This window comes from Silene latifolia, chromosome 3 (assembly GCF_048544455.1).
Source record: "Silene latifolia isolate original U9 population chromosome 3, ASM4854445v1, whole genome shotgun sequence".
NCBI classification, from domain to species: domain Eukaryota; kingdom Viridiplantae; phylum Streptophyta; class Magnoliopsida; order Caryophyllales; family Caryophyllaceae; genus Silene; species Silene latifolia.
Genome location: NC_133528.1, coordinates 128,468,424 through 128,483,933, shown reverse-complemented (window position 1 = coordinate 128,483,933; position 15,510 = coordinate 128,468,424). Strand labels below are relative to the sequence as shown.

The 15,510-nt window shown below is 39.5% G+C and overlaps 1 long non-coding RNA gene across 2 annotated transcripts; it reads left to right on the top strand.

Moving 5' to 3' along the window:
- Nucleotides 1-3,779: 3,779 nt before the first annotated feature.
- LOC141648007 (uncharacterized) lies at nucleotides 3,780-11,748 on the top strand. 2 transcript variants are annotated; one of them, XR_012545901.1, is made up of 4 exons: nucleotides 3,780-4,015; nucleotides 5,126-5,215; nucleotides 10,868-10,956; nucleotides 11,504-11,748. It is a non-coding gene; the product is annotated as an uncharacterized LOC141648007 (long non-coding RNA). The 2 variants fall into 2 exon arrangements; XR_012545900.1 differs by lacking the exons at nucleotides 3,780-4,015; nucleotides 5,126-5,215 and adding an exon at nucleotides 9,524-9,755 and having other exon boundaries at nucleotides 11,504-11,739.
- Nucleotides 11,749-15,510: the final 3,762 nt, after the last annotated feature.

Sequence of the window (15,510 nt, the reverse complement as noted above, 5' to 3'; positions counted from 1 at the left end):
GAAAGAGAGATTAGAGGGAAAGAGAAAGAGCAAGGGCAATTACTGTCATTTTTATGAAAATCGCCGACGACGTTTCGCAACCCGGCTAAAAATACTATGGAGTAGAAAATAACTTAGATAAAAACAAGTAGATGAATATAAGCAAGTGTGACGATCCGCACACTTGAACCCTTAGATTTATTTATACTTATGTAATTTCATTTCCCTTGTACATTTGTAGTAAGTATTTTCTTAGTAGTTTTAGAATAGGTTTCCATAAATAGGTATATCACTATTCTGAACTAAACTTGTAAAATCAATGTTTCCTGCTACCAGGATGTAAATATCAAATTTCCCTCTTTAGGGAGTACTAGTGAATGAAAATCTACTTCCTACCTTGTGCCTTCGTATTGCTTGTTGTTGCTTTGTTGTGAACGACTCTTAGCCTTCACTTTACTAACAAGCCGTGTTTGTGGGATCGACACTAGGATCCCGACTCACACCCCGAGACCCGAGTATCGTGCTAGTGGGCGATCCCTCACTAGTACGAAGATCCTTGTCGCTTGCATCTTGCCTTGAGACGGGCAAGGGTGCGCGCCACGGTCCGGCAAAAGTAGCGGACCGTGACATTTGGTATCAGAGCCCGGTCTTCGGACGGGCTTCTGCACGCCACATTTGTTCATCGAGATCGAGAAAATGGGCGAAACAATCGAGGACCGAGTGGATGCCTTAGAGGACGCAATCGACGTCAAGCTTCCCAAACTCGAGGACATCGTTATGCGGATGGCCGCGAGCCTCGAGGAGTTGGAAAAGACGGTTTGTGACCTTGAGACGAAGGTGGACGGGATGGACACCCGCATCCAAGCGATCAGTGGTGCGATCCCCGACGATCGGGAGGAAGAGATCAATCATCTGCATCGAAAGGTCGAGATGTTAGAGAACACTTGCGCCACGCTCGTGAAAGCGGTGGCCAATGACGGGAAATCTGTGGGGAGCCATAAGGTGAAGGCACCTCCACCTCGTGCCTACGATGGGGAGAGGGATTCGAAAGCGGTGGATAACTTTATCTTCGATATGGAGCAATACTTCCGAGTAAGTGGGCTCGACGAAGACGCGGAAGTTGTCACGGCAAGCATGTATCTAGTCGACGATGCCAAGATGTGGTGGAGGGCTAGATACAAGGAAATCGATGCGGGCACGATTACGGTGACATCGTGGGCCGACTTCAAGAGGATCTTGAAGGATCACTTCTACCCCGAGAACACGGAGTTTGTTGCTCGGAAGAAGCTGAAGGAAATCAAGCACACCAAATCAATCCGGGAATATGTGAGGGAATTCTCAGCGTGCATGCTCGAGATTACCGAAATGTCCGAGACGGACCGGACATTCGAATTCATTGATGGGTTGAAGAGTCAAGCACAACAGAGGTCATGAGGCGTAATCCCAAAACTCGTTTTCGGCCATATCACCATGAGCGCCCGCTCGACTTTCACGGGGAACGAGAGGCACCAAGAGTGGTGGCACCAACGGGGAATACCAAAAGTGCGTCACGAGTGGGTACAATGGACAAAGGCCACAAAACAGCGCCATTTCAGTTGGGAACAGTCGGTTTCGCTCGCAAGGAAGTCAAGCCCAATCGGCGAGCACTACAAACTCGCCCTCAAGCTCGTCTTCGAAGGTGGGAAACTCTACTGCTTCCACAACGAAGAGACCGTTCGCGTGTTTTGTGTGCAAGGGTCCTCACAAGATGGCCGATTGTCCGAACCAAGCGGAGTTCAATGCCATGTTGAAGAAGATGCCGAAAGGGGCTCAAGAACGTCTTGATGGGGCGTTGGCCGACTATCACCAAGAGTGTAACGAAGACTCGAGTGATGATGAAGACCAACCACGGATGGGCTCACTCCAACGGATCAACGCGATGGGGAAATACGAAGAGTCCTCCGCCAAGAAATCCAACGGGCTCATGTACGTGGACTTGATGGTGAATGGGAAGAAAGCACGAGCCTTGATCGACTCGGGCGCCTCCCATAACTTTGTTACAAAAGAGGAAGCGGATCGGTTGGGGCTAGTTCTGCGGGATGCTAACAGCTGCCTGAAGCCGGTCAATGGGAAAATGAGACGCGTCCAAGGAGTGGCTAAGAAGGTCGCGGTCCAAGTGGGTGAGTGGGCAGGGGAGCTCGACTTCACCACCGTTCCGCTGGATGACTTCAAGTTAGTACTCGGGATGCAGTTCTTTCAGAAAGCATTGGTGGTGTTGAAACCGAGTGACGGATCAATGCTACTAATGGGGTCTATCGTAGTGAAGACGGTAGACAGCGACGAAGACAAGGGGCAGCATCGAATTTCGGCTATGAGGGTGATACCGACGCCGAAACAAGGGATGCGACCTTGGAGAATGCCTAAAGGTTCGGTGGAGCCAAGGGCGAACAAGACCCAGGCTAACTACGATGCTAAGTGGCCTGGGGGACGAAAGAAGAGTCTACCCCCTCACCGAGGAGTAGACAATGAGGGCCGAGATGCCCAAAGAAGTAGGCCTCGTACCATCAAGGGGCCGCGCCGAAATGCTGATTCGGCGTCCTGGAGATCTCACATTCCCTTGAATGCAGGTGCGGAAGTGACGAGAGACAAGATAAAGGTCCGTTGCGGCCAGTACTTGAAGGAATCCCGAGAGAGGACTTTTCAAGCAGCGGCAAAGTGGACGTTCCCGAGAGACAAGGAGCACGTGGTGAACTTGGAGAACATGATGTTCGGCAGCTTCTATGTCAAGGAACTCCAGCCTATCCTTGAGGGGACGAAGAGGCCAGTCATTGTTTGGGACGAAGCGCACATTCAAGCCGAGTTGTACAAGCCAATCCCCAACACTGCATGGACAGTCAGAGCTCACCGAGGATGTCTCACTGAAGCACCATTCAAGATTTTTTGTGTTGCCGAGGGCGGCAACAGATTAGGTGGGGGAGAGTGTGACGATCCGCACACTTGAACCCTTAGATTTATTTATGCTTATGTAATTTCATTTCCCTTGTACATTTGTAGTAAGTATTTTCTTAGTAGTTTTAGAATAGGTTTCCATAAATAGGTATATCGCTATTCTGAACTAAACTTGTAAAATCAATGTTTCCTGCTACCAGGATGTAAATATCAAATTTCCCTCTTTAGGGAGTACTAGTGAATGAAAATCTATTTCCTACCTTGTGCCTTCGTATTGCTTGTTGTTGCTTTGTTGTGAACGACTCTTAGCCTTCACTTTACTAACAAGCCGTGTTTGTGGGATCGACACTAGGATCCCGACTCACACCCCGAGACCCGAGTATCGTGCTAGTGGGCGATCCCTCACTAGTACGAAAATCCTTGTCGCTTGCATCTTGCCTTGAGACGGATAAGGGTGCGCGCCACTGTAATACCCCGTATTTTTTTATATAATAAATTAATCGGATATTATTAATTAAACGGATATTATTAAATGGATATTATTAAATATTAATTATTATACATTTTATATTACTAATTAAGTCGGGTAAATTGTCGAGTCGATAATTATGATAAGTTATTTTAATTAACTCGCGTTGTGTCGATATAAGTTAATTGTGACGGTTTTATAAGAATTCGAATTGTGAGCTAATCAGTTGAGCTGACCCAATAACTGTCCAGCCCAAATTAATTAATAACACCTTAATTAATTAATACCCACTACCTTAATTAATAATTAGTACCTAACTAATTATGGTACACTAAGCCTACATATACTACATACTACCCGTAATAATCAATATCAAGTGCATGCCTACCATAACCTTCCAAAACCTACCCACTACCCCTAATAAACAATTAGCATGCCATAACCTTCCAAAAACTACCCATAATAATAAAATGGCACGCCTCCCTCCTACCTCCTTTATCTGATTCAATATCAACCATCTTCACGCATTTCGAGAGAGAGAGAGGGAGCATGGGTGGTCACGGTGCTGCAATGAAGGTCTAGAGGTGGTGGTCGACGGCCGTGGGTGGCCCTGGTGGCGGCTGTGGTGGCGTAAAAAGGGTAAGAGCATGATACTTTTCTCTGTTTTCGCATTGGTGTCGGGTTTTGGGGTGGTTGTTTGTGTCTGATATGTTCGTTTATGGTGGTTGCTGGTAGGGTAAGGGAAATGGGTGGTCTGGGTAGAGAGGCATGGTGGTGGTTAGGGTGGTTATAGGTGGTGGTTATGGCGGCAGAAGGGGGTTGTCGACATGGGTAGCTGAAACGGGTTTTTCTATGGTTTTCAGGGGAGTTTGAGAGGGTTAGGTTGGGGTGGCATCACTGTGGACTCGGGGGAGATCGAAACAGTGATGCCACGGTGTCTATGTTGGTGGGTTGACGACGAGCAGGATGGTGGTGGGTTTGCAGAGTATAGGGGTTGGCTGCGGTGGTGGTAAAGAAGAAACAGAGGGTGGTTGGTGAGCCGTGGTAGTGACTCAGGCCAAATGGCGGCCATGGTGGGACTCGCCGGCGGCCGTCTACCCCAGTGGGGGTGGCCTTTGGTGGCTGGGGCAGAGTGGGTGTTTGAGCTGGCGGTTGACACGGCCCTGTGGTGGCCGGTGGTGGTGCGTGAGTGAGAGTGAAGATGCGTGTATGTTGTCGGGTTTTGATTCGTTTAATTATTATTTAAGTTATCGTATTCTAAAATTAATTAATTAACTTCCGAGTGCATTAAAATAATCAAAGACGGGTTTTCATAGTTTAATCATTATAATTCGTTAAACGGTCGTATGCTTAATTAATTAATATTCCGAGTTATTTAATTAATTAAGGACGGGTTTTTATTAGTTTAATCGTTATAATTCATTTAATCTCTATTTATCATATTAGTTATTCAAATTAAATCCCGAGGCATTTAAATAAATTATTCCCGAGACACTTAATAATTCAAGTCGGGTGTTGAGTTGTTCAAATGTTAATGCGGGTTTTCTTAAAAAGTATAATTCGTTAATCCTTTAATTACCATTTTGGGTTTTTGTTCCGAGTTGCTTAAAATAAAATAATAATTAATCATAATTAATTATCTTGAGTCGGGTTTGTTAAAAGAGGAAAGTTACTATATCGGGAAGGTTTCCATTTTAGGAGATTTCTATATTTAGTAGTTAGTAATTATAAATATTATAATTGTTTTAGGTGACGAATTCGTGAAGGATCAATTATCAAATTCATTGCTTTATTTTCGGGGACTGCTTAACTGCTTAATTGGATTGCTGGCACTTTGAGGTAGGGAAATACACTTGTCCTATTATCGTCATTGTCGAATTGTGTTGACTTGATTCCTGGTTGTTGCTTTACGTTATCATTTATATTCGGAAAGGTGATTGACTGATTTGATCGTATTGAGCATGATATCACAACATCGGGTAACTGGCATGATTTTATGATTCATCAGTTCATTGATTTATATATATATTGCATCACCTTCTTTTGAGCATTTCATATGCATTGGAGTTGGAGGATGGTGTGGTGGTGATGAGATCGTGATACGATGTGATGTTGTGATAAGGCCCAGGCGGGTTCTGCAGGACCTGCCCTGGTGTCCTCAGCTGTTTAGCTGGTATATCGACGACGGTCGATTGTTGTGTCTGCCGGGGATCGGTATGGCCGGGCGTAAGGGGATATGTGATATGAGATTGAGTTGAGATGGAGATGGAGGTGGCGGAGTATCATGCATATCATATTTTATTGTTTTATTGTTTTCCCTACTCAACCTCGCGGTTGACCCTGTGTATTCGTGAACACCTGTGATGAACCGTTTTATGGGGAGCAGACTTGACAGGTTTAAGAGATAGGACGGGAGCTTGATGGGCGTGAGACATTGGATCAGACGACTTAGTAGCTAGATCATCCTCTAGAAGACTTTCACTTTTAATTATGTCAGTTTTTGTAATTTGAGTTGAAATGAGTAATTGTAATAATTAAGTTAAAATTTTACGTAAATTGCCTTGGAGTTTAATTTGTTATTCACTACCTCGGGAAACCGAGATGGTAACAGTCCGTTTTATGAGGGAATGTCTTGACGAGGACTTCTTTTATAAACCGGGGTGTTACAAAGTGGTATCGTAGCGAACGATCCTCGGCCTAAACCAATGAGCCCAATGAACATAGGATGTGTCTAAATAAAATGAACTCCGGGATAGAACTGTTAGGAGCACACTACGGTAAGGTATGAGTTAGGGGCCCCCTCACACCGAACCAGTGGTCCTCTCAGTTGAACCGGAAACCATGAGTGTATACGAGAGAAAGGGTAGAATAGTTGATTAAGGTTGAACGGAAAATTCTTCTATCATTGCCTAAGTGTTAATTGATTGATACATTGATTATTGCAGGACAACGCTACGGTAAGTAAATTGTATGAATGATGTGTTGATAGCACTACTATGAATAAGTAATATGCGGTTATATGATCCCGAAGCCATGTTAATATAGTCTTGTGATAGTAATTAGAAACACTATCGAATTACATGTTTATAGGCATAGCCATCGTGAATTAGATGTACGGAGTAGATCGAGATGCGAAGGGATTCTATGGGGTATATGCTTACGTAAGTACAGTGGGAGATTTAAATTAGGATGGGTTAGAATCAATAGTATAGTTGTAAGAGTTTGGAACATAGAAAATGAATGACATAGTGATAAAACACGTTTTGATTAATGTTACTCTTTAATTGACCTTACTGCCATTTCTTTTCTGTTTATTACCTATCGATGAAAATTTTATGGGAGATAGCCTCGTGAATTAGTATTTAATTGGCGTTGGTTTCATACTTATAGGATATACGGATTAGGAGTAATAAATATTTTAGTAAGCTGTGGTTGGGAAGTTTCTGTGCAGTAATGTTTGATCAATGATTTTATAAAAACCTCATTTAAATTGTATTAATATTTTTCTTATAATTCCAACTCCACCGATCATAAAATTCATATATATATTTTCAAATTGATAAACCACGAAAAATTCATGATGTCTCTATATTAAATAATAAGTTTTGCAAACTGACCCAAATTTGAGACCAATTGCTGTCACATGTTTGTTTGGACCAACTAAGTTGTAAAATTCTTTAAAAATGGAATTCTTATGCTTTAGACCTAATTATTTTTCCCCTGTGTTTTTAATTCTCCGTGTTTTATAAAAGTAACATGAATCAAGTTTTAATCGAGCAATTATTCATTCGTGATCTTTAAGAGTTACAACGTGAATCATGACTTGTAAAATGTGTATTTTAGGTTGAGTTTTCATGCATTTGTTTGGTTAATTCATGAGCTTTAATATTGCGAATTTATAATGTTTTATATGACGATAGTAACACACATGTTCAATAGTTAGGTATTTTAACAAGTGATAAAATTAAAACTTAGTTGATAACATTGTTGGCATGATAGTATGAGCAAAATTGAATAGCTTAAATTGATTTTAATCAAGGGTGAAATGTTTATACGAGTCCAGTTGTTTGCATATTTTATATACATTTGGCATGTTGTAATATTTCATATCACAATTGCATAGTGGTCGGATATATATAAATATAAAACAATATTGTCATATCTCAGTAAAGTTGATGGTATTAAAAGTTAATTTGATTATTCTAATATACTCGCATGAATGTTACAATAATAATTATGTTTAAAAGTTTACACATGGATGGTAGTAATGAGTATGTCTAAATGTTCACACGTGTAGGACGTCATTTGAGTTCTAATGCCCTTCAAGTGAGTTGTGTGCCTAAAGTTATACTTATCACTTTAATTGCATTAAATTATTTCAATTGAACCTAAAACCTATAACATGATAATAAACTGTGTTGCTATTCATTATTGAATATGTTTGTTATTATATTATCATAAAATGCTAAAATGATTTTTGCAATTTCAGCACGACATTTGACATATCTATATTCTCGAGTCGTTACTATCAATTATACTTTAATAAAGATTGTTTATGATGACTATATTAGCAATTATAATGGGATAACCCTTTGATGATTCGCATGATATGCGTTGGTTTAAATGATAGTCTGGTATGTTAACTTTCCAATATCGATGTTTAATCGCTTGTTTGACTCGACCAATAAGTTTATAAAATTTGTCAATCAATGTGCATTCGTCATTCATAAATAAATACCAAACCCTTTGTTATAAGGATTAAAATATTCTAGGCTGATAAATATTACGAACTGGTTGTCTTCATTTTATTGGTGATTCGGTGACTTGACCTAAATCTGTACAACTAAGTAAAAGAAAGACAGACTGGACCTATTAAGGTATAAATTTTCATAAATCGATTTAGTAAGTTTTGGACCCTAATTCTTTTCTTATGTGATTGATACCCCATGTTTCTAAGGTATGAGATTACAACGATTGGTAAAATAAATGATTACTAACGATTTTACTGGTAACAGTAGCTTCCTTGAGAGAGTTTGTATAGTGATTGTCTTTGGTAGGGATTAGTTAACTTGAGCGTGAGTTGTGAATCTTTTATTCTCTTTCAGTTGTTAGCAGTAATTGAGAACTTTAGTTATAATAATGAGGGTTACGAGGACGTAACCATGTTTTAGTTGGGGAGGATTGTAAAATCTTAACGCTTAATTTGCACTCGTTTGTAGATTGTAGTTTTGACCAAGTTGATGTTTCGTTGTGAGGTTACCTATGCAAATAAGTCCTATATGTTTTGTTCCTACTTCTGTTAGTTGGTGGATGTGAAAAAAGAGAGTGTAGTTAAACTACCGGTATTGAGTTATGAGTTGTGGGGCCTTTGTGCCGAGTTACGTTTGCGGTCCAGCGAGACCATGGTTATTGAGTTACTTGAGTTTGAGATCGGAATTGAGATGGAAGATGACGGTGTTCTCAGATGATTATATAGTGTTATACATTTGTGTTCGCAGGTAGTTATTGGTTGTAGTTAGTTGGATTAAGAAAAAAGGGAGTTAAACTTCGGGACGAAGTTTATTTTTAGGAGGGCAGAATGTAACATTTCGTATTTGTTACGTTTAATTGATGAGTCAAAAGTGTGTTAACCGTGTTAGAATTTCGTGACGTCCGAAAGTACAATATACAATACCTTTCCGTTGTCTGGGTACGGGAGCGAACTTCGGGACGAAGTTCATTTTAAGGGGGGAAGACTGTAATACCCCGTATTTTTTTATATAATAAATTAATCGGATATTATTAATTAAACGGATATTATTAAATGGATATTATTAAATATTAATTATTATACATTTTATATTACTAATTAAGTCGGGTAAATTGTCGAGTCGATAATTATGATAAGTTATTTTAATTAACTCGCGTTGTGTCGATATAAGTTAATTGTGACGGTTTTATAAGAATTCGAATTGTGAGCTAATCAGTTGAGCTGACCCAATAACTGTCCAGCCCAAATTAATTAATAACACCTTAATTAATTAATACCCACTACCTTAATTAATAATTAGTACCTAACTAATTATGGTACACTAAGCCTACATATACTACATACTACCCGTAATAATCAATATCAAGTGCATGCCTACCATAACCTTCCAAAACCTACCCACTACCCCTAATAAACAATTAGCATGCCATAACCTTCCAAAAACTACCCATAATAATAAAATGGCACGCCTCCCTCCTACCTCCTTTATCTGATTCAATATCAACCATCTTCACGCATTTCGAGAGAGAGAGAGGGAGCATGGGTGGTCACGGTGCTGCAATGAAGGTCTAGAGGTGGTGGTCGACGGCCGTGGGTGGCCCTGGTGGCGGCTGTGGTGGCGTAAAAAGGGTAAGAGCATGATACTTTTCTCTGTTTTCGCATTGGTGTCGGGTTTTGGGGTGGTTGTTTGTGTCTGATATGTTCGTTTATGGTGGTTGCTGGTAGGGTAAGGGAAATGGGTGGTCTGGGTAGAGAGGCATGGTGGTGGTTAGGGTGGTTATAGGTGGTGGTTATGGCGGCAGAAGGGGGTTGTCGACATGGGTAGCTGAAACGGGTTTTTCTATGGTTTTCAGGGGAGTTTGAGAGGGTTAGGTTGGGGTGGCATCACTGTGGACTCGGGGGAGATCGAAACAGTGATGCCACGGTGTCTATGTTGGTGGGTTGACGACGAGCAGGATGGTGGTGGGTTTGCAGAGTATAGGGGTTGGCTGCGGTGGTGGTAAAGAAGAAACAGAGGGTGGTTGGTGAGCCGTGGTAGTGACTCAGGCCAAATGGCGGCCATGGTGGGACTCGCCGGCGGCCGTCTACCCCAGTGGGGGTGGCCTTTGGTGGCTGGGGCAGAGTGGGTGTTTGAGCTGGCGGTTGACACGGCCCTGTGGTGGCCGGTGGTGGTGCGTGAGTGAGAGTGAAGATGCGTGTATGTTGTCGGGTTTTGATTCGTTTAATTATTATTTAAGTTATCGTATTCTAAAATTAATTAATTAACTTCCGAGTGCATTAAAATAATCAAAGACGGGTTTTCATAGTTTAATCATTATAATTCGTTAAACGAAATCGTATGCTTAATTAATTAATATTCCGAGTTATTTAATTAATTAAGGACGGGTTTTTATTAGTTTAATCGTTATAATTCATTTAATCTCTATTTATCATATTAGTTATTCAAATTAAATCCCGAGGCATTTAAATAAATTATTCCCGAGACACTTAATAATTCAAGTCGGGTGTTGAGTTGTTCAAATGTTAATGCGGGTTTTCTTAAAAAGTATAATTCGTTAATCCTTTAATTACCATTTTGGGTTTTTGTTCCGAGTTGCTTAAAATAAAATAATAATTAATCATAATTAATTATCTTGAGTCGGGTTTGTTAAAAGAGGAAAGTTACTATATCGGGAAGGTTTCCATTTTAGGAGATTTCTATATTTAGTAGTTAGTAATTATAAATATTATAATTGTTTTAGGTGACGAATTCGTGAAGGATCAATTATCAAATTCATTGCTTTATTTTCGGGACTGCTTAACTGCTTAATTGGATTGCTGGCACTTTGAGGTAGGGAAATACACTTGTCCTATTATCGTCATTGTCGAATTGTGTTGACTTGATTCCTGGTTGTTGCTTTACGTTATCATTTATATTCGGAAAGGTGATTGACTGATTTGATCGTATTGAGCATGATATCACAACATCGGGTAACTGGCATGATTTTATGATTCATCAGTTCATTGATTTATATATATATTGCATCACCTTCTTTTGAGCATTTCATATGCATTGGAGTTGGAGGATGGTGTGGTGGTGATGAGATCGTGATACGATGTGATGTTGTGATAAGGCCCAGGCGGGTTCTGCAGGACCTGCCCTGGTGTCCTCAGCTGTTTAGCTGGTATATCGACGACGGTCGATTGTTGTGTCTGCCGGGGATCGGTATGGCCGGGCGTAAGGGGATATGTGATATGAGATTGAGTTGAGATGGAGATGGAGGTGGCGGAGTATCATGCATATCATATTTTATTGTTTTATTGTTTTCCCTACTCAACCTCGCGGTTGACCCTGTGTATTCGTGAACACCTGTGATGAACCGTTTTATGGGGAGCAGACTTGACAGGTTTAAGAGATAGGACGGGAGCTTGATGGGCGTGAGACATTGGATCAGACGACTTAGTAGCTAGATCATCCTCTAGAAGACTTTCACTTTTAATTATGTCAGTTTTTGTAATTTGAGTTGAAATGAGTAATTGTAATAATTAAGTTAAAATTTTACGTAAATTGCCTTGGAGTTTAATTTGTTATTCACTACCTCGGGAAACCGAGATGGTAACAGTCCATTTTATGAGGGAATGTCTTGACGAGGACTTCTTTTATAAACCGGGGTGTTACAGCCACGGTCCGGCAAAAGTAGCGGACCGTGACACAAAGACACCTCCGGAACTTGTTAAATCATTGATATTTTGGGAGTACTTGTTAAATCACAGCTTGCATGATAGTCTTCTATTTATTCCCTTACCCATGTATACAGTGTAGTAACCCCTTGTCATAGTTATTATTCACTATTTTGCACCTACTTTCGTTAAATATTGTGTATTAGTGATTTTAGTAGATCTTTTATGAGACGTTTCTCAGTCAAATTATTGAGTGATCAATTATAATTTAAGGCAAAAGCAATACTGCTAAAATTAATAAAACGAGTAAAGTATTGATACCAAGTACTCCGTAATTATAAATATAACAAAAATTAAACAAAAAGTTTTGAAAAAACACAGATTCTTATTTAAGACGGAAGTATTCGTCTTAAACCTTAAGACGGGTTGAATAGATACCAAATGGCATGACACGTTGCCTAGGAAATGGCAAAAGTTTGTCGCTATTATTAACATGTGTTAGTATTTGGATCATTTTTGACCCGTGTTTTGATGTCAACCCGGGCTGTACAATTGGCATAAACAGGACCCCGTAAAAAATAATTTCTAGATCCGCCACTGCATCTCACGCAGGTTGAAGAACATATAGCTGATTGTTTGATTTAGGGCGGGATGCCTATATTCAATTATACTATATCATTAATTTAGAACTTGCAAGTCTGACTCGACCCGAGTGATCGACCGGAACTCGAGCAAACCCTATTAATAGGACTTGGAAATTTTGCCACCCGAAACCGACTCAACCTGATGGCGACTTGTAACCCGATAGAACCTGATAATCAGTGACCCGAACCCGACCCATACCCCACATATATAAGGGTTGAGAAAAACCGGATATCCGATACGGTTTCGGAAACCATATCAGATATCCGGTTTTTTTAATCTCCTTTTTTAGTATCCTTATCTGATACGGTTTTTCCGTATATACAGAAACAGTATATCCGGTATTCGGGTTTTAGCCTCACTTAAGTAATTTAATATATTTTTTTTCTTTTCTATGTGTGATTGTTGGTTTTTTTTGTAACTTAAAAGTGTTTTAAAAAGTTATAAGATTAAATAACTTATAAAGTTTAATACTAATAAGGTTTAATCACCAACATATATCGCATACCATATATCCGGTTTCATATTTTGTCGATCCTTATCCGATACATTTTTTAAAGAACAGTATTGGATATCCGGAAATTCGTATCGGATATCCGGAAATCTGTATAATTAAATTCGCATAGCGTATCACATACGTAAAATAAAACCGTATCGTATAATTTTGCCCAGCCCTAAAACCCGACCCGATACTGATCCGGCCCGATATTGACCCCACTAAATTGATAGCCGACAAATATTGAGGTAGATGTTGATCAAAATGAAAAGGATTTTGTGTTTTGATTTATACATTTGACGGGATAATGAAGTAACTTAACCAAATGATGGTTAAAAACTAAATTTAGTGGTCAAAAATTGAATTAATGCGATAAAGTAATCGAACCCGATAATAACCCGACCCAAATCTAACCCGACCCGATACATTGCTTGACCCGAAATGACCCACCCGATTATGACCTGAAACCGGCCCGATCTGAAAAGATAGGCTGACCCGATATAACCTGAATCCAATATGATTCGACCCGCCTTGACCCGACCCAAACCCGATCGATCTGATTGACACCTCTATGTTCATTATTGATGATGGCTTAAAAGCTACAATTACAAATATTATACTCCCTCTTATTCAGCCTATAATTTCTTTTTATTATAATATACTCCTCACATATACTCCTTCCATTCAACTCCACATTAACACTTTCTTTTTTCACGTTTGCCAAAGTGTTTTTTACGCTCTAAATATCGTTAGCTACGTATTTGCAAAAAAATATAAAAGTTAAGATATTTTTAATGTACTCGTAACAACGAATAAAACAAGATCCCTTGTGATTATATTTTCACTTATGTATTGAAAGAAAACTGAAATTAAATGCTTAACTATAAATAGTGTACAAAATAGATAAGGGTAGTGTGGAGTTGAATGAAGGGAGTATTAGATAAAGTGAAACATTTACTATATTAAGGTAACACTGCTAATTGTTCTCGTGAGCCATGATCTAAGTTGGACTAGGACATGTTGTAGTACGTAGCAATTTTCTAGAGTTGCTGAAAATCTAGAGGTCGAAAAGGCCATTCGCTCCGATAAGCCCGATTTTGCCCAAATGCTAAAAACGTTAGCGTTGAATTGGCAAAAACTAAGCTACTATCCAAGCTCACCCCGACTAGGTCTACATATTTGGGATCTTTTATATTCAAGCTTGTTTTGACCTGGGCCATGATTACTTCCAAAATTGATAGATTGAAGATAAAAGTATTTAGGGATATTCTCTCGTGTACCCCTGAACTTTTTCGTTTTCTAAGGTGTACCCCTCGTTTTTCACAAAAAAACTTTGACCGACAATAATTCTCTCTTACGAGTTCAGAAAACGGTAATTTTTTTTCAAACCAATTATCTCGTCAAGGCCTTGAATTTGAAAAAAAAAATCACCGCTTTTTGAACTCGTAGCCGGTAGTTATGGTTGGTCAAACATTTTTTAACGAATAAACTTTGACCGACCATAATTCCCGAGTACGAGTTGAGACGTCGGTGATTTTTTTTTCAAACAGAAGACTTCTTAAAGACGGTCAATTTGAAAAAAAAAAATTATCGTATTCTGAACTTGTAGCCAAGAGTTATTGACGGTCAAAGTTTTTTTGCATCAAAAGAGGGGTATATCATAGAAAATGAAAAAGTTGAGGGGTACACGAAAGAATATCTCAAGTATTTATTTTAACACAAATTCTTACTTAAGACGGGCACTATCCGTCTTAAGTTGTAGACGGATACCATTTTGTGAGACAAAATGCCCAAATAGAGGATAGTGGGAGCACATGGGGGTGCCCCCACCTTGTCCCCCTTATTCGTTTTGTGAGTGTAACTACCCGTCTTAAGATTCGACCCGTCTTAAGCAAGACCAACTCTTATTTTAATTATTTATTTGTTTTTTATAGGGTGGTGTTCATTCATGTACGTGTTTTACTCAATCATGGACGTACATGACCATAATACCCTTTATATTTTACTGAATCCATTTTAATACCATTACACTCTCTCTTCTTCATTTTTTTTTTAAATTTTTAATAGTACTCTAACTAAGTGCATCCAACCACCACCCGTCCGCCACCACCCTCACCGCCGCCTCCCTTGCGCCACCGGCCATCAGTCGAACTCACGGATCCGCTATCAATTCATCGTGACTCTTGAAATTTTTTCCGAAATTGAAAATATGTCCGGTATCTATCATTTTTGAAGAAAATTCCTCACACTCATCCGAAATCTGGAAATAAAATTAAAGAAATAATAAAAAAAATCACTAAAATAAAAATAAAACATTTATAAAAAAAAAAATTGTACGTGAAACATGCAGAGTAATCACCAACATTGAGAGTAACATGAGATTTCAGCGCAAGTAGCGATTTGGTGGTATGATGTTTATGTACAACGATTGTGAACTGAGTTGGTTTCGCGGTTGTACCGCGAGTTTAATTACTTGATTGATACAAACCCTAATTTAATTAGTCCTAATTTAATTAGTGTAAACAAACCCTAATATAGTTAATAAAATTAAGAACTAGAATTGTTACCTGATCGATACGAGAATTA